The 26,373-nt window shown below is 49.4% G+C and overlaps 10 non-coding genes across 10 annotated transcripts; all 10 read left to right on the top strand.

Moving 5' to 3' along the window:
- Positions 1-821: 821 nt before the first annotated feature.
- On the top strand, positions 822-897 carry Trnaa-agc (transfer RNA alanine (anticodon AGC)). Its single transcript has one exon. It is a non-coding gene; the product is annotated as a tRNA-Ala (tRNA).
- Positions 898-3,943: 3,046 nt separating this feature from the next.
- Positions 3,944-4,017, top strand: Trnaa-agc (transfer RNA alanine (anticodon AGC)). Its single transcript has one exon. It is a non-coding gene; the product is annotated as a tRNA-Ala (tRNA).
- Positions 4,018-7,083: 3,066 nt separating this feature from the next.
- Trnaa-agc (transfer RNA alanine (anticodon AGC)) lies at positions 7,084-7,157 on the top strand. The gene has a single exon. It is a non-coding gene; the product is annotated as a tRNA-Ala (tRNA).
- Positions 7,158-10,221: 3,064 nt separating this feature from the next.
- Positions 10,222-10,295, top strand: Trnaa-agc (transfer RNA alanine (anticodon AGC)). Its single transcript has one exon. It is a non-coding gene; the product is annotated as a tRNA-Ala (tRNA).
- Positions 10,296-13,371: 3,076 nt separating this feature from the next.
- On the top strand, positions 13,372-13,445 carry Trnaa-agc (transfer RNA alanine (anticodon AGC)). Its single transcript has one exon. It is a non-coding gene; the product is annotated as a tRNA-Ala (tRNA).
- A 1,486-nt stretch (positions 13,446-14,931) lies between these two features.
- On the top strand, positions 14,932-15,005 carry Trnaa-agc (transfer RNA alanine (anticodon AGC)). The gene has a single exon. It is a non-coding gene; the product is annotated as a tRNA-Ala (tRNA).
- A 1,515-nt stretch (positions 15,006-16,520) lies between these two features.
- On the top strand, positions 16,521-16,594 carry Trnaa-agc (transfer RNA alanine (anticodon AGC)). Its single transcript has one exon. It is a non-coding gene; the product is annotated as a tRNA-Ala (tRNA).
- Positions 16,595-19,669: 3,075 nt separating this feature from the next.
- Positions 19,670-19,743, top strand: Trnaa-agc (transfer RNA alanine (anticodon AGC)). Its single transcript has one exon. It is a non-coding gene; the product is annotated as a tRNA-Ala (tRNA).
- Positions 19,744-22,818: 3,075 nt separating this feature from the next.
- On the top strand, positions 22,819-22,892 carry Trnaa-agc (transfer RNA alanine (anticodon AGC)). The gene has a single exon. It is a non-coding gene; the product is annotated as a tRNA-Ala (tRNA).
- Positions 22,893-25,967: 3,075 nt separating this feature from the next.
- Trnaa-agc (transfer RNA alanine (anticodon AGC)) lies at positions 25,968-26,041 on the top strand. Its single transcript has one exon. It is a non-coding gene; the product is annotated as a tRNA-Ala (tRNA).
- The last annotated feature ends 332 nt before the right edge of the window (positions 26,042-26,373 follow it).

Genomic DNA, 26,373 nt, shown 5'->3' on the forward strand with positions numbered 1-26,373 from the left:
AGCAAAGAGCGAGGCACTGAGTTGGCATGAACAATGGAGAGCACAATGGGGCTCGAGATGTGCTTGTTACCTCAGGTGCTGTGTGATTGTCGACAAGGAGTGAAATGGACCAATTTGTGACCGCTCTTTCAATTTAAGACGTTCAAAACAGACGGAATTTGCATTCGTAATACCAGAGCATCGAAACTACTTGGAACTCTTGTGTATATGAACGTGTCCGCGCCTTTGTATTCTGGTACCTTCGCCGCTACAAACCAGCCAACCATCGTGTCCGTGCACATCAGAGTCGCAAAGAATGGAGAATAGCCAGGCTTGGTCGTGTGTGTAGCTGTAGCTCAGTTGGCAGATCGTTCGCTTAGCGTGTGAACGGTCTCGGGTTCAAGCCCCGGCTCCTCCATGTTTTGTGGTCAGTGCATGGTAAGTGTTGGTCGCGGCGAACATAAACGCACGCAAGAAGTTGCAAAACCAGCGTCACAGACTGATATGATGTATACTGTCATAAGGAGAGCAAGATGTAAGTGTGGGGACCGGCTGTTATGGTGGTGTCATCGAGTGCAGATCTGTCTTAGGTATCACGGCTTAACGTCATTGAAGTCTAGAGGTGGACACCACGTTCGTCTTACTCAGAGCGGTGTCTGAACTCTATTTTCGACGTTATGGGTGCCACTTTCATTGTGGCCAACTACGATTCGATACAGAATGCACGAAACCTGAAAGACACCCTCACTGATACATAGAGAGTAGTGTTTGTCTGCGGAATAATGGGAGTGCAAGGGTCTGTGACGTTGATATGACTGTATGTAGCACTACTAGTTATTGGGGGGTTGGGCGTAGCTCAGATGGTAGAGCGCTCGCTTAGCGTGCGAGAGGTACTGGGATCGATACCCAGCGCATCCAGAATTTTTATCACACCTACATGCGCACCTTGCCATGCAAGTGGAATAATTCCCAACCGGCAGAGGTGTGTAGGCAGATACAAGCGAACGATTAGCATCCACAATTGGCGAGCGTGCTTTTATTCGTGCGCAGGAAGCACCCTCCTCCCACACCTACACTTAATTTAGAAACAGTACAAATGTTCCCATAAGATTCTCAAGCCTACGTCGGAAAGATCTGCCTTGCGCCGATTTCACGTAAATCCCACTGCACGTTCCCATTCTTTGCGTGCAGTCGGCTGCTACTGGTGTTGCTGGTTGTGACTGCTGATAACAGATGCCGTAGCAATCAATTCATGGAGTGAGTTGTATGTTTTGCGATAGTCTGTCTCTGACAAGGAAGCACAGGTGATATAGGTGCGAACACAGGAAGCTTGCAGCCCCTCGCTGCCTGCAGACACAGAGCAGCCACACTAGAAGAGCGGCCTAAGCCGTAGGCGAAATGTGCTCATTCGCTTTGGCGCGACGTCGAACTGTAAATAAGGCTGTCACTAGCGTGAGCGTCGTGTAAAGTCGGAAAAGTCATCTGCATGGGTGATTGCCAAGTTTGGGGAGCGTTTCGTAGTACGATCAGTGCAATGGAGACGCGGAAACTTGTTGTGTCCCAGTGTTTTGCAGTTGGACGACAAGAGTTTTACACACTGAGTTGGCATGAACAATGGAGAGCACAATGGGGCTCGAGATGTGCTTGTTACCTCAGGTGCTGTGTGATTGTCGACAAGGAGTGAAATGGACCAATTTGTGACCACCCTTTCAATTTAAGACGTTCAAAACAGACGGAATTTGCATTCGTAATACCAGAGCATCGAAACTACTTGGAACTCTTGTGTATATGAACGTGTCCGCGCCTTTGTATTCTGGTACCTTCGCCGCTACAAACGAACCAACCGTCGTGTCCGTGCACATCAGAGTCGCAAAGAATGGAGAATAGCCAGGCTTGATCGTGTGTGTAGCTGTCGCTCAGTTGGCAGATCGTTCGCTTAGCGTGTGAACGGTCTCGGGTTCAAGCCCCGGCTCCTCCATGTTTTGTGGTCAGTGCATGGTAAGTGTTGGTCGCGGCGAACATAAACGCACGCAAGAAGTTGCAAAACCAGCGTCACAGACTGATATGATGTATACTGTCATAAGGAGAGCAAGATGTAAGTGTGGGGACCGGCTGTTATCGTGGTGTCATCGAGTGCAGATCTGTCTTAGGTATCACGGCTTAACGTCATTGAAGTCTAGAGGTGGACAACACGTTCGTCTTACTCAGAGCGGTGTCTGAACTCTATTTTCGACGTTATGGGTGCCACTTTCATTGTGGCCAACTACGATTCGATACAGATTGCACGAAACCTGAAAGACACCCTCACTGATACATAGAGAGTAGTGTTTGTCTGCGGAATAATGGGAGTGCAAGGGTCTGTGACGTTGATATGACTGTATGTATCACTACTAGTTATCGGAGGGGTGGGCGTAGCTCAGATGGTAGAGCTCTCGCTTAGCGTGCGAGAGGTATTGAGATCGATACCCAGCGCCTCCAGAATTTTTATCACACCTACATGCGCACCTTGCCATGCAAGTGGAATAATTCCCAACCGGCAGAGGTGTGTAGGCAGATACAAGCGAACGATTAGCATCCACAATTGGCGAGCGTGCTTTTATTCGTGCGCAGGAAGCACCCACCTCCCACACCTACACTTAATTTAGAAACAGTACAAATGTTCCCATAAGATTCTCAAGCCTACGTCGGAAAGATCTGCCTTGCGCCGATTTCACGTAAATCCCACTGCACGTTCCCATTCTTTGCGTGCAGTCGGCTGCTACTGGTGTTGCTGGTTGTGACTGCTGATAACAGATGCCGTAGCAATCAATTCATGGAGTGAGTTGTATGTTTTGCGATAGTCTGTCTCTGACAAGGAAGCACAGGTGATATAGGTGCGAACACAGGAAGCTTGCAGCCCCTCGCTGCCTGCAGACACAGAGCAGCCACACTAGAAGAGCGGCCTAAGCCGTCGGCGAAATGTGCTCATTCGCTTTGGCGCGACGTCGAACTGTAAATAAGGCTGTCACTAGCGTGAGCGTCGTGTAAAGTCGGAAAAGTCATCTGCATGGGTGATTGCCAAGTTTGGGGAGCGTTTCGTAGTACGATCAGTGCAATGGAGACGCGGAAACTTGTTGTGTCCCAGTGTTTTGCAGTTGGACGACAAGAGGTTTACACACTGAGTTGGCATGAACAGTGGAGAGCACAATGGGGCTCGAGATGTGCTTGTTACCTCAGGTGCTGTGTGATTGTCGACAAGGAGTGAAATGGACCAATTTGTGACCGCCCTTTCAATTTAAGACGTTCAAAACAGACGGAATTTGCATTCGTAATACCAGAGCATCGAAACTACTTGGAACTCTTGTGTATATGAACGTGTCCGCGCCTTTTTATTCTGGTACCTTCGCCGCTACAAACGAACCAACCATCGTGTCCGTGCACATCAGAGTCGCAAAGAATGGAGAATAGCCAGGCTTGATCGTGTGTGTAGCTGTCGCTCAGTTGGCAGATCGTTCGCTTAGCGTGTGAACGGTCTCGGGTTCAAGCCCCGGCTCCTCCATGTTTTGTGGTCAGTGCATGGTAAGTGTTGGTCGCGGCGAACATAAACGCACGAAAGAAGTTGCAAAACCAGCGTCACAGACTGATATGATGTATACTGTCGTAAGGAGAGCAAGATGTAAGTGTGGGGACCGGCTGTTATCGTGGTGTCATCGAGTGCAGATCTGTCTTAGGTATCACGGCTTAACGTCATTGAAGTCTAGAGGTGGACAACACGTTCGTCTTACTCAGAGCGGTGTCTGAACTCTATTTTCGACGTTATGGGTGCCAATTTCATTGTGGCCAACTACGATTAGATACAGAATGCACGAAACCTGAAAGACACCCTCACTGATACATAGAGAGTAGTGTTTGTCTGCGGAATAATGGGAGTGCAAAGGTCTGTGACGTTGATATGACTGTATGTAGCACTACTAGTTATCGGGGGGGTGGGCGTAGCTCAGATGGTAGAGCGCTCGCTTAGCGTGCGAGAGGTACTGGGATCGATACCCAGCGCCTCCAGAATTTTTATCACACCTACATGCGCACCTTGCCATGCAAGTGGAATAATTCCCAACCGGCAGAGGTGTGTAGGCAGATACAAGCGAACGATTAGCATCCACAATTGGCGAGTGTGCTTTTATTCGTGTGTAGGAAGCACCCTCCTCCCACACCTACACTTAATTTAGAAACAGTACAAATGTTCCCATAAGATTCTCAAGCCTACGTCGGAAAGATCTGCCTTGCGCCGATTTCACGTAAATCCCACTGCACGTTCCCATTCTTTGCGTGCAGTCGGCTGCTACTGGTGTTGCTCGTTGTGACTGCTGATAACAGATGCCGTAGCAATCAATTCATGGAGTGAGTTGTATGTTTTGCGATAGTCTGTCTCTGACAAGGAAGCGCAGGTGATATAGGTGCGAACACAGGAAGCTTGCAGCCCCTCGCTGCCTGCAGACACAGAGCAGCCACACTAGAAGAGCGGCCTAAGCTGTAGGCGAAATGTGCTCATTCGCTTTGGCGCGACGTCGAACTGTAAATAAGGCTGTCACTAGCGTGAGCGTCGTGTAAAGTCGGAAAAGTCATCTGCATGCGTGATTGCCAAGTTTGGGGAGCGTTTCGTAGTACGATCAGTGCAATGGAGACGCGGAAACTTGTTGTGTCCCAGTGTTTTGCAGTTGGACGACAAGAGTTTTACACAGTAGCAAAGAGCGAGGCACTGAGTTGGCATGAACAATGGAGAGCACAATGGGGCTCGAGATGTGCTTGTTACCTCAGGTGCTGTGTGATTGTCGACAAGGAGTGAAATGGACCAATTTGTGACCGCCCTTTCAATTTAAGACGTTCAAAACAGACGGAATTTGCATTCGTAATACCAGAGCATCGAAACTACTTGGAACTCTTGTGTATATGAACGTGTCCGCGCCTTTGTATTCTGGTACCTTCGCCGCTACAAACCAACCAACCATCGTGTCCGTGCACATCAGAGTCGCAAAGAATGGAGAATAGCCAGGCTTGGTCGTGTGTGTAGCTGTAGCTCAGTTGGCAGATCGTTCGCTTAGCGTGTGAACGGTCTCGGGTTCAAGCCCCGGCTCCTCCATGTTTTGTGGTCAGTGCATGGTAAGTGTTGGTCGCGGCGAACATAAACGCACGCAAGAAGTTGCAAAACCAGCGTCACAGACTGATATGATGTATACTGTCATAAGGAGAGCAAGATGTAAGTGTGGGGACCGGCTGTTATGGTGGTGTCATCGAGTGCAGATCTGTCTTAGGTATCACGGCTTAACGTCATTGAAGTCTAGAGGTGGACACCACGTTCGTCTTACTCAGAGCGGTGTCTGAACTCTATTTTCGACGTTATGGGTGCCACTTTCATTGTGGCCAACTACGATTCGATACAGAATGCACGAAACCTGAAAGACACCCTCACTGATACATAGAGAGTAGTGTTTGTCTGCGGAATAATGGGAGTGCAAGTGTCTGTGACGTTGATATGACTGTATGTAGCACTACTAGTTATCGGAGGGGTGGGCGTAGCTCAGATGGTAGAGCTCTCGCTTAGCGTGCGAGAGGTATTCGGATCGATAACCAGCGCCTCCAGAATTTTTATCACACCTACATGCGCACCTTGCCATGCAAGTGGAATAATTCCCAACCGGCAGAGGTGTGTAGGCAGATACAAGCGAACGATTAGCATCCACAATTGGCGAGCGTGCTTTTATTCGTGCGCAGGAAGCACCCACCTCCCACACCTACACTTAATTTAGAAACAGTACAAATGTTCCCATAAGATTCTCAAGCCTACGTCGGAAAGATCTGCCTTGCGCCGATTTCACGTAAATCCCACTGCACGTTCCCATTCTTTGCGTGCAGTCGGCTGCTACTGGTGTTGCTGGTTGTGACTGCTGATAACAGATGCCGTAGCAATCAATTCATGGAGTGAGTTGTATGTTTTGCGATAGTCTGTCTCTGACAAGGAAGCACAGGTGATATAGGTGCGAACACAGGAAGCTTGCAGCCCCTCGCTGCCTGCAGACACAGAGCAGCCACACTAGAAGAGCGGCCTAAGCCGTAGGCGAAATGTGCTCATTCGCTTTGGCGCGACGTCGAACTGTAAATAAGGCTGTCACTAGCGTGAGCGTCGTGTAAAGTCGGAAAAGTCATCTGCATGGGTGATTGCCAAGTTTGGGGAGCGTTTCGTAGTACGATCAGTGCAATGGAGACGCGGAAACTTGTTGTGTCCCAGTGTTTTGCAGTTGGACGACAAGAGGTTTACACACTGAGTTGGCATGAACAGTGGAGAGCACAATGGGGCTCGAGATGTGCTTGTTACCTCAGGTGCTGGGTGATTGTCGACAAGGAGTGAAATGGACCAATTTGTGACCGCCCTTTCAATTTAAGACGTTCAAAACAGACGGAATTTGCATTCGTAATACCAGAACATCGAAACTACTTGGAACTCTTGTGTATATGAACCTGTCCGCGCCTTTGTATTCTGGTACCTTCGCCGCTACAAACGAACCAACCATCGTGTCCGTGCACATCAGAGTCGCAAAGAATGGAGAATAGCCAGGCTTGATCGTGTGTGTAGCTGTCGCTCAGTTGGCAGATCGTTCGCTTAGCGTGTGAACGGTCTCGGGTTCAAGCCCCGGCTCCTCCATGTTTTGTGGTCAGTGCATGGTAAGTGTTGGTCGCGGCGAACATAAACGCACGCAAGAAGTTGCAAAACCAGCGTCACAGACTGATATGATGTATACTGTCATAAGGAGAGCAAGATGTAAGTGTGGGGACCGGCTGTTATGGTGGTGTCATCGAGTGCAGATCTGTCTTAGGTATCACGGCTTAACGTCATTGAAGTCTAGAGGTGGACACCACGTTCGTCTTACTCAGAGCGGTGTCTGAACTCTATTTTCGACGTTATGGGTGCCACTTTCATTGTGGCCAACTACGATTCGATACAGAATGCACGAAACCTGAAAGACACCCTCACTGATACATAGAGAGTAGTGTTTGTCTGCGGAATAATGGGAGTGCAAGGGTCTGTGACGTTGATATGACTGTATGTAGCACTACTAGTTATTGGGGGGAGGTGGGCGTAGCTCAGATGGTAGAGCGCTCGCTTAGCGTGCGAGAGGTACTGGGATCGATACCCAGCGCCTCCAGAATTTTTATCACACCTACATGCGCACCTTGCCATGCAAGTGGAATAATTCCCAACCGGCAGAGGTGTGTAGGCAGATACAAGCGAACGATTAGCATCCACAATTGGCGAGCGTGCTTTTATTCGTGCGCAGGAAGCACCCTCCTCCCACACCTACACTTAATTTAGAAACAGTACAAATGTTCCCATAAGATTCTCAAGCCTACGTCGGAAAGATCTGCCTTGCGCCGATTTCACGTAAATCCCACTGCACGTTCCCATTCTTTGCGTGCAGTCGGCTGCTACTGGTGTTGCTCGTTGTGACTGCTGATAACAGATGCCGTAGCAATCAATTCATGGAGTGAGTTGTATGTTTTGCGATAGTCTGTCTCTGACAAGGAAGCACAGGTGATATAGGTGCGAACACAGGAAGCTTGCAGCCCCTCGCTGCCTGCAGACACAGAGCAGCCACACTAGAAGAGCGGCCTAAGCCGTAGGCGAAATGTGCTCATTCGCTTTGGCGCGACGTCGAACTGTAAATAAGGCTGTCACTAGCGTGAGCGTCGTGTAAAGTCGGAAAAGTCATCTGCATGCGTGATTGCCAAGTTTGGGGAGCGTTTCGTAGTACGATCAGTGCAATGGAGACGCGGAAACTTGTTGTGTCCCAGTGTTTTGCAGTTGGACGACAAGAGTTTTACACAGTAGCAAAGAGCGAGGCACTGAGTTGGCATGAACAATGGAGAGCACAATGGGGCTCGAGATGTGCTTGTTACCTCAGGTGCTGTGTGATTGTCGACAAGGAGTGAAATGGACCAATTTGTGACCGCCCTTTCAATTTAAGACGTTCAAAACAGACGGAATTTGCATTCGTAATACCAGAGCATCGAAACTACTTGGAACTCTTGTGTATATGAACGTGTCCGCGCCTTTGTATTCTGGTACCTTCGCCGCTACAAACCAACCAACCATCGTGTCCGTGCACATCAGAGTCGCAAAGAATGGAGAATAGCCAGGCTTGATCGTGTGTGTAGCTGTCGCTCAGTTGCAGATCGTTCGCTTAGCGTGTGAACGGTCTCGGGTTCAAGCCCCGGCTCCTCCATGTTTTGTGGTCAGTGCATGGTAAGTGTTGGTCGCGGCGAACATAAACGCACGCAAGAAGTTGCAAAACCAGCGTCACAGACTGATATGATGTATACTGTCGTAAGGAGAGCAAGATGTAAGTGTGGGGACCGGCTGTTATCGTGGTGTCATCGAGTGCAGATCTGTCTTAGGTATCACGGCTTAACGTCATTGAAGTCTAGAGGTGGACAACACGTTCGTCTTACTCAGAGCGGTGTCTGAACTCTATTTTCGACGTTATGGGTGCCACTTTCATTGTGGCCAACTACGATTCGATACAGATTGCACGAAACCTGAAAGACACCCTCACTGATACATAGAGAGTAGTGTTTGTCTGCGGAATAATGGGAGTGCAAGGGTCTGTGACGTTGATATGACTGTATGTATCACTACTAGTTATCGGAGGGGTGGGCGTAGCTCAGATGGTAGAGCTCTCGCTTAGCGTGCGAGAGGTATTGGGATCGATACCCAGCGCCTCCAGAATTTTTATCACACCTACATGCGCACCTTGCCATGCAAGTGGAATAATTCCCAACCGGCAGAGGTGTGTAGGCAGATACAAGCGAACGATTAGCATCCACAATTGGCGAGCGTGCTTTTATTCGTGCGCAGGAAGCACCCACCTCCCACACCTACACTTAATTTAGAAACAGTACAAATGTTCCCATAAGATTCTCAAGCCTACGTCGGAAAGATCTGCCTTGCGCCGATTTCACGTAAATCCCACTGCACGTTCCCATTCTTTGCGTGCAGTCGGCTGCTACTGGTGTTGCTGGTTGTGACTGCTGATAACAGATGCCGTAGCAATCAATTCATGGAGTGAGTTGTATGTTTTGCGATAGTCTGTCTCTGACAAGGAAGCACAGGTGATATAGGTGCGAACACAGGAAGCTTGCAGCCCCTCGCTGCCTGCAGACACAGAGCAGCCACACTAGAAGAGCGGCCTAAGCCGTAGGCGAAATGTGCTCATTCGCTTTGGCGCGACGTCGAACTGTAAATAAGGCTGTCACTAGCGTGAGCGTCGTGTAAAGTCGGAAAAGTCATCTGCATGGGTGATTGCCAAGTTTGGGGAGCGTTTCGTAGTACGATCAGTGCAATGGAGACGCGGAAACTTGTTGTGTCCCAGTGTTTTGCTGTTGGACGACAAGAGTTTTACACACTGAGTTGGCATGAACAATGGAGAGCACAATGGGGCTCGAGATGTGCTTGTTACCTCAGGTGCTGTGTGATTGTCGACAAGGAGTGAAATGGACCAATTTGTGACCGCCCTTTCAATTTAAGACGTTCAAAACAGACGGAATTTGCATTCGTAATACCAGAGCATCGAAACTACTTGAAACTCTTGTGTATATGAACGTGTCCGCGCCTTTGTATTCTGGTACCTTCGCCGCTACAAACGAACCAACCATCGTGTCCGTGCACATCAGAGTCGCAAAGAATGGAGAATAGCCAGGCTTGATCGTGTGTGTAGCTGTCGCTCAGTTGGCAGATCGTTCGCTTAGCGTGTGAACGGTCTCGGGTTCAAGCCCCGGCTCCTCCATGTTTTGTGGTCAGTGCATGGTAAGTGTTGGTCGCGGCGAACATAAACGCACGCAAGAAGTTGCAAAACCAGCGTCACAGACTGATATGATGTATACTGTCATAAGGAGAGCAAGATGTAAGTGTGGGGACCGGCTGTTATGGTGGTGTCATCGAGTGCAGATCTGTCTTAGGTATCACGGCTTAACGTCATTGAAGTCTAGAGGTGGACAACACGTTCGTCTTACTCAGAGCGGTGTCTGAACTCTATTTTCGACGTTATGGGTGCCACTTTCATTGTGGCCAACTACGATTCGATACAGAATGCACGAAACCTGAAAGACACCCTCACTGATACATAGAGAGTAGTGTTTGTCTGCGGAATAATGGGAGTGCAAGGGTCTGTGACGTTGATATGACTGTATGTAGCACCACTAGTTATCAGGTTGGGTGGGCGTAGCTCAGATGGTAGAGCGCTCGCTTAGCGTGCGAGAGGTACTGGGATCGATACCCAGCGCCTCCAGTATTTTTATCACACCTACATGCGCACCTTGCCATGCAAGTGGAATAATTCCCAACCGGCAGAGGTGTGTAGGCAGATACAAGCGAACGATTAGCATCCACAATTGGCGAGCATGCTTTTATTCGTGCGCAGGAAGCACCCTCCTCCCACACCTACACTTAATTTAGAAACAGTACAAATGTTCCCATAAGATTCTCAAGCCTACGTCGGAAAGATCTGCCTTGCGCCGATTTCACGTAAATCCCACTGCACGTTCCCATTCTTTGCGTGCAGTCGGCTGCTACTGGTGTTGCTGGTTGTGACTGCTGATAACAGATGCCGTAGCAATCAATTCATGGAGTGAGTTGTATGTTTTGCGATAGTCTGTCTCTGACAAGCAAGCACAGGTGATATAGGTGCGAACACAGGAAGCTTGCAGCCCCTCGCTGCCTGCAGACACAGAGCAGCCACACTAGAAGAGCGGCCTAAGCCGTAGGCGAAATGTGCTCATTCGCTTTGGCGCGACGTCGAACTGTAAATAAGGCTGTCACTATCGTGAGCGTCGTGTAAAGTCGGAAAAGTCATCTGCATGGGTGATTGCCAAGTTTGGGGAGCGTTTCGTAGTACGATCAGTGCAATGGAGACGCGGAAACTTGTTGTGTCCCAGTGTTTTGCAGTTGGACGACAACAGTTTTACACACTGAGTTGGCATGAACAATGGAGAGCACAATGGGGCTCGAGATGTGCTTGTTACCTCAGGTGCTGTGTGATTGTCGACAAGGAGTGAAATGGACCAATTTGTGACCGCCCTTTCAATTTAAGACGTTCAAAACAGACGGAATTTGCATTCGTAATACCAGAGCATCGAAACTACTTGGAACTCTTGTGTGTATGAACGTGTCCGCGCCTTTGTATTCTGGTACCTTCGCCGCTACAAACCAACCAACCATCGTGTCCGTGCACATCAGAGTCGCAAAGAATGGAGAATAGCCAGGCTTGGTCGTGTGTGTAGCTGTAGCTCAGTTGGCAGTTCGTTCGCTTAGCGTGTGAACGGTCTCGGGTTCAAGCCCCGGTTCCTCCAATGTTTTGTGGTCAGTGCATGGTAAGTGTTGGTCGCGGCGAACATAAACGCACGCAAGAAGTTGCAAAACAAGCGTCACAGGCCGATATGATGTATACTGTCATAAGGAGAGCAAGATGTAAGTGTGGGGACCGGCTGTTATCGTGGTGTCATCGAGTGCAGATCTGTCTTAGGTATCACGGCTTAACGTCATTGAAGTCTAGAGGTGGACAACACGTTCGTCTTACTCAGAGCGGTGTCTGAACTCTATTTTCGACGTTATGGGTGCCACTTTCATTGTGGCCAACTACGATTCGATACAGAATGCACGAAACCTGAAAGACACCCTCACTGATACATAGAGAGTAGCGTTTGTCTGCGGAATAATGGGAGTGCAAGGGTCTGTGACGTTGATATGACTGTATGTAGCACTACTAGTTATCGGGGGGGTGGGCGTAGCTCAGATGGTAGAGCGCTCACTTAGCGTGCGAGAGGTACTGGGCTCGATACCCAGCGCCTCCAGAATTTTTATCACACCTACATGCGCACCTTGCCATGCAAGTGGAATAATTCCCAACCGGCAGAGGTGTGTAGGCAGATACAAGCGAACGATTAGCATCCATAATTGGCGAGCGTGCTTCTATTCGTGCGCAGGGAGCACCCTCCTCCCACACCTACACTTAATTTAGAAACAGTACAAATGTTCCCATAAGATTCTCAAGCCTACGTCGGAAAGATCTGCCTTGCGCCGATTTCACGTAAATCCCACTGCACGTTCCCATTCTTTGCGTGCAGTCGGCTGCTACTGGTGTTGCTGGTTGTGACTGCTGATAACAGATGCCGTAGCAATCAATTCATGGAGTGAGTTGTATGTTTTGCGATAGTCTGTCTCTGACAAGGAAGAACAGGTGATATAGGTGCGAACACAGGAAGCTTGCAGCCCCTCGCTGCCTGCAGACACAGAGCAGCCACACTAGAAGAGCGGCCTAAGCCGTAGGCGAAATGTGCTCATTCGCTTTGGCGCGACGTCGAACTGTAAATAAGGCTGTCACTAGCGTGAGCGTTGCGTGAGCGTCGCGAAAAGTCGGAAAAGTCATCTGCATGGGTGATTGCCAAGTTTGGGGAGCGTTTCGTAGTACGATCAGTGCAATGGAGACGCGGGAACTTGTTGTGTCCCAGTGTTTTGCAGTTGGACGACAAGAGTTTTACACAGTAGCAAAGAGCGAGGCACTGAGTTGGCATGAACAATGGAGAGCACAATGGGGCTCGAGATGTGCTTGTTACCTCAGGTGCTGTGTGATTGTCGACAAGGAGTGAAATGGACCAATTTGTGACCGCCCTTTCAATTTAAGACGTTCAAAACAGACGGAATTTGCATTCGTAATACCAGAGCATCGAAACTACTTGGAACTCTTGTGTATATGAACGTGTCCGCGCCTTTGTATTCTGGTACCTTCGCCGCTACAAACCAACCAACCATCGTGTCCGTGCACATCAGAGTCGCAAAGAATGGAGAATAGCCAGGCTTGGTCGCGTGTGTAGCTGTAGCTCAGTTGGCAGTTCGTTCGCTTAGCGTGTGAACGGTCTCGGGTTCAAGCCCCGGCTCCTCCATGTTTTGTGGTCAGTGCATGGTAAGTGTTGGTCGCGGCGAACATAATCGCACGCAAGAAGTTGCAAAACCAGCGTCACAGGCTGATATGATGTATACTGTCATAAGGAGAGCAAGATGTAAGTGTGGGGACCGGCTGTTATCGTGGTGTCATCGAGTGCAGATCTGTCTTAGGTATCACGGCTTAACGTCATTGAAGTCTAGAGGTGGACAACACGTTCGTCTTACTCAGAGCGGTGTCTGAACTCTATTTTCGACGTTATGGGTGCCACTTTCATTGTGGCCAACTACGATTCGATACAGAATGCACGAAACCTGAAAGACACCCTCACTGATACATAGAGTGTAGCGTTTGTCTGCGGAATAATGGGAGTGCAAGGGTCTGTGACGTTGATATGACTGTATGTAGCACTACTAGTTATCGGGGGGGTGGGCGTAGCTCAGATGGTAGAGCGCTCGCTTAGCGTGCGAGAGGTACTGGGATCGATACCCAGCGCCTCCAGAATTTTTATCACACCTACATGCGCTCCTTGCCATGCAAGTGGAATAATTCCCAACCGGCAGAGGTGTGTAGGCAGATACAAGCGAACGATTAGCATCCACAATTGGCGAGCGTGCTTTTATTCGTGCGCAGGAAGCACCCTCCTCCCACACCTACACTTAATTTAGAAACAGTACAAATGTTCCCATATGATTCTCAAGCCTAAGTCTGAAAGATCAGCCTTGCGCCGATTTCACGTAAATCCCACTGCACGTTCCCATTCTTTGCGTGCAGTCGGCTGCTACTGGTGTTGCTGGTTGTGACTGCTGATAACAGATGCCGTAGCAATCAATTCATGGAGTGAGTTGTATGTTTTGCGATAGTCTGTCTCTGACAAGCAAGCACAGGTGATATAGGTGCGAACACAGGAAGCTTGCAGCCCCTCGCTGCCTGCAGACACAGAGCAGCCACACTAGAAGAGCGGCCTAAGCCGTAGGCGAAATGTGCTCATTCGCTTTGGCGCGACGTCGAACTGTAAATAAGGCTGTAACTAGCGTGAGCGTCGTGTAAAGTCGGAAAAGTCATCTGCATGGGTGATTGCCAAGTTTGGGGAGCGTTTCGTAGTACGATCAGTGCAATGGAGACGCGGAAACTTGTTGTGTCCCAGTGTTTTGCAGTTGGACGACAAGAGTTTTACACACTGAGTTGGCATTAACAATGGAGAGCACAATGGGGCTCGAGATGTGCTTGTTACCTCAGGTGCTGTGTGATTGTCGACAAGGAGTGAAATGGACCAATTTGTGACCGCCCTTTCAATTTAAGACGTTCAAAACAGACGGAATTTGCATTCGTAATACCAGAGCATCGAAACTACTTGGAACTCTTGTGTGTATGAACGTGGCCGCGCCTTTGTATTCTGGTACCTTCGCCGCTACAAACCAACCAACCATCGTGTCCGTGCACATCAGAGTCGCAAAGAATGGAGAATAGCCAGGCTTGGTCGTGTGTGTAGCTGTAGCTCAGTTGGCAGTTCGTTCGCTTAGCGTGTGAACGGTCTCGGGTTCAAGCCCCGGTTCCTCCATGTTTTGTGGTCAGTGCATGGTAAGTGTTGGTCGCGGCGAACATAAACGCACGCAAGAAGTTGCAAAACCAGCGTCACAGGCTGATATGATGTATACTGTCATAAGGAGAGCAAGATGTAAGTGTGGGGACCGGCTGTTATCGTGGTGTCATCGAGTGCAGATCTGTCTTAGGTATCACGGCTTAACGTCATTGAAGTCTAGAGGTGGACAACACGTTCGTCTTACTCAGAGCGGTGTCTGAACTCTATTTTCGACGTTATGGGTGCCACTTCCATTGTGGCCAACTACGATTCGATACAGAATGCACGAAACCTGAAAGACACCCTCACTGATACATAGAGAGTAGCGTTTGTCTGCGGAATAATGGGAGTGCAAGGGTCTGTGACGTTGATATGACTGTATGTAGCACTACTAGTTATCGGGGGGGTGGGCGTAGCTCAGATGGTAGAGCGCTCGCTTAGCGTGCGAGAGGTACTGGGATCGATACCCAGCGCCTCCAGAATTTTTATCACACCTACATGCGCACCTTGCCATGCAAGTGGAATAATTCCCAACCGGCAGAGGTGTGTAGGCAGATACAAGCGAACGATTAGCATCCACTATTGGCGAGCGTGCTTTTATTCGTGCGCAGGAAGCACCCACCTCCCACACCTACACTTAATTTAGAAACAGTAAAAATGTTCCCATAAGATTCTCAAGCCTACGTCGGAAAGATCTGCCTTGCGCCGATTTCACGTAAATCCCACTGCACGTTCCCATTCTTTGCGTGCAGTCGGCTGCTACTGGTGTTGCTGGTTGTGACTGCTGATAACAGATGCCGTAGCAATCAATTCATGGAGTGAGTTGTATGTTTTGCGATAGTCTGTCTCTGACAAGGAAGCACAGGTGATATAGGTGCGAACACAGGAAGCTTGCAGCCCCTCGCTGCCTGCAGACACAGAGCAGCCACACTAGAAGAGCGGCCTAAGCCGTAGGCGAAATGTGCTCATTCGCTTTGGCGCGACGTCGAACTGTAAATAAGGCTGTCACTAGCGTGAGCGTTGCGTGAGCGTCGCGTAAAGTCGGAAAAGTCATCTGCATGGGTGATTGCCAAGTTTGGGGAGCGTTTCGTAGTACGATCAGTGCAATGGAGACGCGGAAACTTGTTGTGTCCCAGTGTTTTGCAGTTGGACGACAAGAGTTTTACACAGTAGCAAAGAGCGAGGCACTGAGTTGGCATGAACAATGGAGAGCACAATGGGGCTCGAGATGTGCTTGTTACCTCAGGTGCTGTGTGATTGTCGACAAGGAGTGAAATGGACCAATTTGTGACCGCCCTTTCAATTTAAGACGTTCAAAACAGACGGAATTTGCATTCGTAATACCAGAGCATCGAAACTACTTGGAACTCTTGTGTATATGAACGTGTCCGCGCCTTTGTATTCTGGTACCTTCGCCGCTACAAACCAACCAACCATCGTGTCCGTGCACATCAGAGTCGCAAAGAATGGAGAATAGCCAGGCTTGGTCGCGTGTGTAGCTGTAGCTCAGTTGGCAGTTCGTTCGCTTAGCGTGTGAACGGTCTCGGGTTCAAGCCCCGGCTCCTCCATGTTTTGTGGTCAGTGCATGGTAAGTGTTGGTCGCGGCGAACATAATCGCACGCAAGAAGTTGCAAAACCAGCGTCACAGACTGATATGATGTATACTGTCATAAGGAGAGCAAGATGTAAGTGTGGGGACCGGCTGTTATCGTGGTGTCATCGAGTGCAGATCTGTCTTAGGTATCACGGCTTAACGTCATTGAAGTCTAGAGGTGGACAACACGTTCGTCTTACTCAGAGCGGTGTCTGAACTCTATTTTCGACGTTATGGGTGCCACTTTCATTGTGGCCAACTACGATTCGATACAGAATGCACGAAACCTGAAAGACACCCTCACTGATACATAGAGTGTAGCGTTTGTCTGCGGAATAATGGGAGTGCAAGGGTCTGTGACGTTGATATGACTGTATGTAGCACTACTAGTTATCGGGGGGGTGGGCGTAGCTCAGATGGTAGAGCGCTCGCTTAGCGTGCGAGAGGTACTGGGATCGATACCCAGCGCCTCCAGAATTTTTATCACACCTACATGCGCTCCTTGCCATGCAAGTGGAATAATTCCCAACCGGCAGAGGTGTGTAGGCAGATACAAGCGAACGATTAGCATCCACAATTGGCGAGCGTGCTTTTACTCGTGCGCAGGAAGCACCCTCCTCCCACACCTACACTTAATTTAGAAACAGTACAAATGTTCCCATATGATTCTCAAGCCTAAGTCTGAAAGATCTGCCTTGCGCCGATTTCACGTAAATCCCACTGCACGTTCCCATTCTTTGCGTGCAGTCGGCTGCTACTGGTGTTGCTGGTTGTGACTGCTGATAACAGATGCCGTAGCAATCAATTCATGGAGTGAGTTGTATGTTTTGCGATAGTCTGTCTCTGACAAGCAAGCACAGGTGATATAGGTGCGAACACAGGAAGCTTGCAGCCCCTCGCTGCCTGCAGACACAGAGCAGCCACACTAGAAGAGCGGCCTAAGCCGTAGGCGAAATGTGCTCATTCGCTTTGGCGCGACGTCGAACTGTAAATAAGGCTGTCACTAGCGTGAGCCTCGTGTAAAGTCGGAAAAGTCATCTGCATGGGTGATTGCCAAGTTTGGGGAGCGTTTCGTAGTACGATCAGTGCAATGGAGACGCGGAAACTTGTTGTGTCCCAGTGTTTTGCAGTTGGACGACAAGAGTTTTACACACTGAGTTGGCATTAACAATGGAGAGCACAATGGGGCTCGAGATGTGCTTGTTACCTCAGGTGCTGTGTGATTGTCGACAAGGAGTGAAATGGACCAATTTGTGACCGCCCTTTCAATTTAAGACGTTCAAAACAGACGGAATTTGCATTCGTAATACCAGAGCATCGAAACTACTTGGAACTCTTGTGTGTATGAACGTGTCCGCGCCTTTGTATTCTGGTACCTTCGCCGCTACAAACCAACCAACCATCGTGTCCGTGCACATCAGAGTCGCAAAGAATGGAGAATAGCCAGGCTTGGTCGTGTGTGTAGCTGTAGCTCAGTTGGCAGTTCGTTCGCTTAGCGTGTGAACGGTCTCGGGTTCAAGCCCCGGTTCCTCCATGTTTTGTGGTCAGTGCATGGTAAGTATTGGTCGCGGCGAACATAAACGCACGCAAGAAGTTGCAAAACAAGCGTCACAGGCCGATATGATGTATACTGTCATAAGGAGAGCAAGATGTAAGTGTGGGGACCGGCTGTTATCGTGGTGTCATCGAGTGCAGATCTGTCTTAGGTATCACGGCTTAACGTCATTGAAGTCTAGAGGTGGACAACACGTTCGTCTTACTCAGAGCGGTGTCTGAACTCTATTTTCGACGTTATGGGTGCCACTTTCATTGTGGCCAACTACGATTCGATACAGAATGCACGAAACCTGAAAGACACCCTCACTGATACATAGAGAGTAGCGTTTGTCTGCGGAATAATGGGAGTGCAAGGGTCTGTGACGTTGATATGACTGTATGTAGCACTACTAGTTATCGGGGGGGTGGGCGTAGCTCAGATGGTAGAGCGCTCACTTAGCGTGCGAGAGGTACTGGGATCGATACCCAGCGCCTCCAGAATTTTTATCACACCTACATGCGCACCTTGCCATGCAAGTGGAATAATTCCCAACCGGCAGAGGTGTGTAGGCAGATACAAGCGAACGATTAGCATCCATAATTGGCGAGCGTGCTTCTATTCGTGCGCAGGGAGCACCCTCCTCCCACACCTACACTTAATTTAGAAACAGTACAAATGTTCCCATAAGATTCTCAAGCCTACGTCGGAAAGATCTGCCTTGCGCCGATTTCACGTAAATCCCACTGCACGTTCCCATTCTTTGCGTGCAGTCGGCTGCTACTGGTGTTGCTGGTTGTGACTGCTGATAACAGATGCCGTAGCAATCAATTCATGGAGTGAGTTGTATGTTTTGCGATAGTCTGTCTCTGACAAGGAAGAACAGGTGATATAGGTGCGAACACAGGAAGCTTGCAGCCCCTCGCTGCCTGCAGACACAGAGCAGCCACACTAGAAGAGCGGCCTAAGCCGTAGGCGAAATGTGCTCATTCGCTTTGGCGCGACGTCGAACTGTAAATAAGGCTGTCACTAGCGTGAGCGTTGCGTGAGCGTCGCGAAAAGTCGGAAAAGTCATCTGCATGGGTGATTGCCAAGTTTGGGGAGCGTTTCGTAGTACGATCAGTGCAATGGAGACGCGGAAACTTGTTGTGTCCCAGTGTTTTGCAGTTGGACGACAAGAGTTTTACACAGTAGCAAAGAGCGAGGCACTGAGTTGGCATGAACAATGGAGAGCACAATGGGGCTCGAGATGTGCTTGTTACCTCAGGTGCTGTGTGATTGTCGACAAGGAGTGAAATGGACCAATTTGTGACCGCCCTTTCAATTTAAGACGTTCAAAACAGACGGAATTTGCATTCGTAATACCAGAGCATCGAAACTACTTGGAACTCTTGTGTATATGAACGTGTCCGCGCCTTTGTATTCTGGTACCTTCGCCGCTACAAACCAACCAACCATCGTGTCCGTGCACATCAGAGTCGCAAAGAATGGAGAATAGCCAGGCTTGGTCGCGTGTGTAGCTGTAGCTCAGTTGGCAGTTCGTTCGCTTAGCGTGTGAACGGTCTCGGGTTCAAGCCCCGGCTCCTCCATGTTTTGTGGTCAGTGCATGGTAAGTGTTGGTCGCGGCGAACATAAACGCACGCAAGAAGTTGCAAAACCAGCGTCACAGGCTGATATGATGTATACTGTCATAAGGAGAGCAAGATGTAAGTGTGGGGACCGGCTGTTATCGTGGTGTCATCGAGTGCAGATCTGTCTTAGGTATCACGGCTTAACGTCATTGAAGTCTAGAGGTGGACAACACGTTCGTCTTACTCAGAGCGGTGTCTGAACTCTATTTTCGACGTTATGGGTGCCACTTTCATTGTGGCCAACTACGATTCGATACAGAATGCACGAAACCTGAAAGACACCCTCACTGATACATAGAGTGTAGCGTTTGTCTGCGGAATAATGGGAGTGCAAGGGTCTGTGACGTTGATATGACTGTATGTAGCACTACTAGTTATCGGGGGGGTGGGCGTAGCTCAGATGGTAGAGCGCTCGCTTAGCGTGCGAGAGGTACTGGGATCGATACCCAGCGCCTCCAGAATTTTTATCACACCTACATGCGCTCCTTGCCATGCAAGTGGAATAATTCCCAACCGGCAGAGGTGTGTAGGCAGATACAAGCGAACGATTAGCATCCACAATTGGCGAGCGTGCTTTTATTCGTGCGCAGGAAGCACCCTCCTCCCACACCTACACTTAATTTAGAAACAGTACAAATGTTCCCATATGATTCTCAAGCCTAAGTCTGAAAGATCTGCCTTGCGCCGATTTCACGTAAATCCCACTGCACGTTCCCATTCTTTGCGTGCAGTCGGCTGCTACTGGTGTTGCTGGTTGTGACTGCTGATAACAGATGCCGTAGCAATCAATTCATGGAGTGAGTTGTATGTTTTGCGATAGTCTGTCTCTGACAAGCAAGCACAGGTGATATAGGTGCGAACACAGGAAGCTTGCAGCCCCTCGCTGCCTGCAGACACAGAGCAGCCACACTAGAAGAGCGGCCTAAGCCGTAGGCGAAATGTGCTCATTCGCTTTGGCGCGACGTCGAACTGTAAATAAGGCTGTCACTAGCGTGAGCGTCGTGTAAAGTCGGAAAAGTCATCTGCATGGGTGATTGCCAAGTTTGGGGAGCGTTTCGTAGTACGATCAGTGCAATGGAGACGCGGAAACTTGTTGTGTCCCAGTGTTTTGCAGTTGGACGACAAGAGTTTTACACACTGAGTTGGCATTAACAATGGAGAGCACAATGGGGCTCGAGATGTGCTTGTTACCTCAGGTGCTGTGTGATTGTCGACAAGGAGTGAAATGGACCAATTTGTGACCGCCCTTTCAATTTAAGACGTTCAAAACAGACGGAATTTGCATTCGTAATACCAGAGCATCGAAACTACTTGGAACTCTTGTGTGTATGAACGTGGCCGCGCCTTTGTATTCTGGTACCTTCGCCGCTACAAACCAACCAACCATCGTGTCCGTGCACATCAGAGTCGCAAAGAATGGAGAATAGCCAGGCTTGGTCGTGTGTGTAGCTGTAGCTCAGTTGGCAGTTCGTTCGCTTAGCGTGTGAACGGTCTCGGGTTCAAGCCCCGGTTCCTCCATGTTTTGTGGTCAGTGCATGGTAAGTATTGGTCGCGGCGAACATAAACGCACGCAAGAAGTTGCAAAACAAGCGTCACAGGCCGATATGATGTATACTGTCATAAGGAGAGCAAGATGTAAGTGTGGGGACCGGATGTTATCGTGGTGTCATCGAGTGCAGATCTGTCTTAGGTATCACGGCTTAACGTCATTGAAGTCTAGAGGTGGACAACACGTTCGTCTTACTCAGAGCGGTGTCTGAACTCTATTTTCGACGTTATGGGTGCCACTTTCATTGTGGCCAACTACGATTCGATACAGAATGCACGAAACCTGAAAGACACCCTCACTGATACATAGAGAGTAGCGTTTGTCTGCGGAATAATGGGAGTGCAAGGGTCTGTGACGTTGATATGACTGTATGTAGCACTACTAGTTATCGGGGGGGTGGGCGTAGCTCAGATGGTAGAGCGCTCACTTAGCGTGCGAGAGGTACTGGGATCGATACCCAGCGCCTCCAGAATTTTTATCACACCTACATGCGCACCTTGCCATGCAAGTGGAATAATTCCCAACCGGCAGAGGTGTGTAGGCAGATACAAGCGAACGATTAGCATCCATAATTGGCGAGCGTGCTTCTATTCGTGCGCAGGGAGCACCCTCCTCCCACACCTACACTTAATTTAGAAACAGTACAAATGTTCCCATAAGATTCTCAAGCCTACGTCGGAAAGATCTGCCTTGCGCCGATTTCACGTAAATCCCACTGCACGTTCCCATTCTTTGCGTGCAGTCGGCTGCTACTGGTGTTGCTGGTTGTGACTGCTGATAACAGATGCCGTAGCAATCAATTCATGGAGTGAGTTGTATGTTTTGCGATAGTCTGTCTCTGACAAGGAAGAACAGGTGATATAGGTGCGAACACAGGAAGCTTGCAGCCCCTCGCTGCCTGCAGACACAGAGCAGCCACACTAGAAGAGCGGCCTAAGCCGTAGGCGAAATGTGCTCATTCGCTTTGGCGCGACGTCGAACTGTAAATAAGGCTGTCACTAGCGTGAGCGATGCGTGAGCGTCGCGAAAAGTCGGAAAAGTCATCTGCATGGGTGATTGCCAAGTTTGGGGAGCGTTTCGTAGTACGATCAGTGCAATGGAGACGCGGAAACTTGTTGTGTCCCAGTGTTTTGCAGTTGGACGACAAGAGTTTTACACAGTAGCAAAGAGCGAGGCACTGAGTTGGCATGAACAATGGAGAGCACAATGGGGCTCGAGATGTGCTTGTTACCTCAGGTGCTGTGTGATTGTCGACAAGGAGTGAAATGGACCAATTTGTGACCGCCCTTTCAATTTAAGACGTTCAAAACAGACGGAATTTGCATTCGTAATACCAGAGCATCGAAACTACTTGGAACTCTTGTGTATATGAACGTGTCCGCGCCTTTGTATTCTGGTACCTTCGCCGCTACAAACCAACCAACCATCGTGTCCGTGCACATCAGAGTCGCAAAGAATGGAGAATAGCCAGGCTTGGTCGCGTGTGTAGCTGTAGCTCAGTTGGCAGTTCGTTCGCTTAGCGTGTGAACGGTCTCGGGTTCAAGCCCCGGCTCCTCCATGTTTTGTGGTCAGTGCATGGTAAGTGTTGGTCGCGGCGAACATAATCGCACGCAAGAAGTTGCAAAACCAGCGTCACAGACTGATATGATGTATACTGTCATAAGGAGAGCAAGATGTAAGTGTGGGGACCGGCTGTTATCGTGGTGTCATCGAGTGCAGATCTGTCTTAGGTATCACGGCTTAACGTCATTGAAGTCTAGAGGTGGACAACACGTTCGTCTTACTCAGAGCGGTGTCTGAACTCTATTTTCGACGTTATGGGTGCCACTTTCATTGTGGCCAACTACGATTCGATACAGAATGCACGAAACCTGAAAGACACCCTCACTGATACATAGAGTGTAGCGTTTGTCTGCGGAATAATGGGAGTGCAAGGGTCTGTGACGTTGATATGACTGTATGTAGCACTACTAGTTATCGGGGGGGTGGGCGTAGCTCAGATGGTAGAGCGCTCGCTTAGCGTGCGAGAGGTACTGGGATCGATACCCAGCGCCTCCAGAATTTTTATCACACCTACATGCGCTCCTTGCCATGCAAGTGGAATAATTCCCAACCGGCAGAGGTGTGTAGGCAGATACAAGCGAACGATTAGCATCCACAATTGGCGAGCGTGCTTTTACTCGTGCGCAGGAAGCACCCTCCTCCCACACCTACACTTAATTTAGAAACAGTACAAATGTTCCCATATGATTCTCAAGCCTAAGTCTGAAAGATCTGCCTTGCGCCGATTTCACGTAAATCCCACTGCACGTTCCCATTCTTTGCGTGCAGTCGGCTGCTACTGGTGTTGCTGGTTGTGACTGCTGATAACAGATGCCGTAGCAATCAATTCATGGAGTGAGTTGTATGTTTTGCGATAGTCTGTCTCTGACAAGCAAGCACAGGTGATATAGGTGCGAACACAGGAAGCTTGCAGCCCCTCGCTGCCTGCAGACACAGAGCAGCCACACTAGAAGAGCGGCCTAAGCCGTAGGCGAAATGTGCTCATTCGCTTTGGCGCGACGTCGAACTGTAAATAAGGCTGTCACTAGCGTGAGCGTCGTGTAAAGTCGGAAAAGTCATCTGCATGGGTGATTGCCAAGTTTGGGGAGCGTTTCGTAGTACGATCAGTGCAATGGAGACGCGGAAACTTGTTGTGTCCCAGTGTTTTGCAGTTGGACGACAAGAGTTTTACACACTGAGTTGGCATTAACAATGGAGAGCACAATGGGGCTCGAGATGTGCTTGTTACCTCAGGTGCTGTGTGATTGTCGACAAGGAGTGAAATGGACCAATTTGTGACCGCCCTTTCAATTTAAGACGTTCAAAACAGACGGAATTTGCATTCGTAATACCAGAGCATCGAAACTACTTGGAACTCTTGTGTGTATGAACGTGTCCGCGCCTTTGTATTCTGGTACCTTCGCCGCTACAAACCAACCAACCATCGTGTCCGTGCACATCAGAGTCGCAAAGAATGGAGAATAGCCAGGCTTGGTCGTGTGTGTAGCTGTAGCTCAGTTGGCAGTTCGTTCGCTTAGCGTGTGAACGGTCTCGGGTTCAAGCCCCGGTTCCTCCATGTTTTGTGGTCAGTGCATGGTAAGTATTGGTCGCGGCGAACATAAACGCACGCAAGAAGTTGCAAAACAAGCGTCACAGGCCGATATGATGTATACTGTCATAAGGAGAGCAAGATGTAAGTGTGGGGACCGGCTGTTATCGTGGTGTCATCGAGTGCAGATCTGTCTTAGGTATCACGGCTTAACGTCATTGAAGTCTAGAGGTGGACAACACGTTCGTCTTACTCAGAGCGGTGTCTGAACTCTATTTTCGACGTTATGGGTGCCACTTTCATTGTGGCCAACTACGATTCGATACAGAATGCACGAAACCTGAAAGACACCCTCACTGATACATAGAGAGTAGCGTTTGTCTGCGGAATAATGGGAGTGCAAGGGTCTGTGACGTTGATATGACTGTATGTAGCACTACTAGTTATCGGGGGGGTGGGCGTAGCTCAGATGGTAGAGCGCTCACTTAGCGTGCGAGAGGTACTGGGATCGATACCCAGCGCCTCCAGAATTTTTATCACACCTACATGCGCACCTTGCCATGCAAGTGGAATAATTCCCAACCGGCAGAGGTGTGTAGGCAGATACAAGCGAACGATTAGCATCCATAATTGGCGAGCGTGCTTCTATTCGTGCGCAGGGAGCACCCTCCTCCCACACCTACACTTAATTTAGAAACAGTACAAATGTTCCCATAAGATTCTCAAGCCTACGTCGGAAAGATCTGCCTTGCGCCGATTTCACGTAAATCCCACTGCACGTTCCCATTCTTTGCGTGCAGTCGGCTGCTACTGGTGTTGCTGGTTGTGACTGCTGATAACAGATGCCGTAGCAATCAATTCATGGAGTGAGTTGTATGTTTTGCGATAGTCTGTCTCTGACAAGGAAGAACAGGTGATATAGGTGCGAACACAGGAAGCTTGCAGCCCCTCGCTGCCTGCAGACACAGAGCAGCCACACTAGAAGAGCGGCCTAAGCCGTAGGCGAAATGTGCTCATTCGCTTTGGCGCGACGTCGAACTGTAAATAAGGCTGTCACTAGCGTGAGCGTTGCGTGAGCGTCGCGAAAAGTCGGAAAAGTCATCTGCATGGGTGATTGCCAAGTTTGGGGAGCGTTTCGTAGTACGATCAGTGCAATGGAGACGCGGAAACTTGTTGTGTCCCAGTGTTTTGCAGTTGGACGACAAGAGTTTTACACAGTAGCAAAGAGCGAGGCACTGAGTTGGCATGAACAATGGAGAGCACAATGGGGCTCGAGATGTGCTTGTTACCTCAGGTGCTGTGTGATTGTCGACAAGGAGTGAAATGGACCAATTTGTGACCGCCCTTTCAATGTAAGACGTTCAAAACAGACGGAATTTGCATTCGTAATACCAGAGCATCGAAACTACTTGGAACTCTTGTGTATATGAACGTGTCCGCGCCTTTGTATTCTGGTACCTTCGCCGCTACAAACCAACCAACCATCGTGTCCGTGCACATCAGAGTCGCAAAGAATGGAGAATAGCCAGGCTTGGTCGCGTGTGTAGCTGTAGCTCATTTGGCAGTTCGTTCGCTTAGCGTGTGAACGGTCTCGGGTTCAAGCCCCGGCTCCTCCATGTTTTGTGGTCAGTGCATGGTAAGTGTTGGTCGCGGCGAACATAAACGCACGCAAGAAGTTGCAAAACCAGCGTCACAGGCTGATATGATGTATACTGTCATAAGGAGAGCAAGATGTAAGTGTGGGGACCGGCTGTTATCGTGGTGTCATCGAGTGCAGATCTGTCTTAGGTATCACGGCTTAACGTCATTGAAGTCTAGAGGTGGACAACACGTTCGTCTTACTCAGAGCGGTGTCTGAACTCTATTTTCGACGTTATGGGTGCCACTTTCATTGTGGCCAACTACGATTCGATACAGAATGCACGAAACCTGAAAGACACCCTCACTGATACATAGAGTGTAGCGTTTGTCTGCGGAATAATGGGAGTGCAAGGGTCTGTGACGTTGATATGACTGTATGTAGCACTACTAGTTATCGGGGGGGTGGGCGTAGCTCAGATGGTAGAGCGCTCGCTTAGCGTGCGAGAGGTACTGGGATCGATACCCAGCGCCTCCAGAATTTTTATCACACCTACATGCGCTCCTTGCCATGCAAGTGGAATAATTCCCAACCGGCAGAGGTGTGTAGGCAGATACAAGCGAACGATTAGCATCCACAATTGGCGAGCGTGCTTTTATTCGTGCGCAGGAAGCACCCTCCTCCCACACCTACACTTAATTTAGAAACAGTACAAATGTTCCCATATGATTCTCAAGCCTAAGTCTGAAAGATCTGCCTTGCGCCGATTTCACGTAAATCCCACTGCACGTTCCCATTCTTTGCGTGCAGTCGGCTGCTACTGGTGTTGCTGGTTGTGACTGCTGATAACAGATGCCGTAGCAATCAAT

This window comes from Schistocerca gregaria, chromosome 11, assembly GCF_023897955.1.
Source record: "Schistocerca gregaria isolate iqSchGreg1 chromosome 11, iqSchGreg1.2, whole genome shotgun sequence".
Lineage (NCBI taxonomy): Eukaryota > Metazoa > Arthropoda > Insecta > Orthoptera > Acrididae > Schistocerca > Schistocerca gregaria.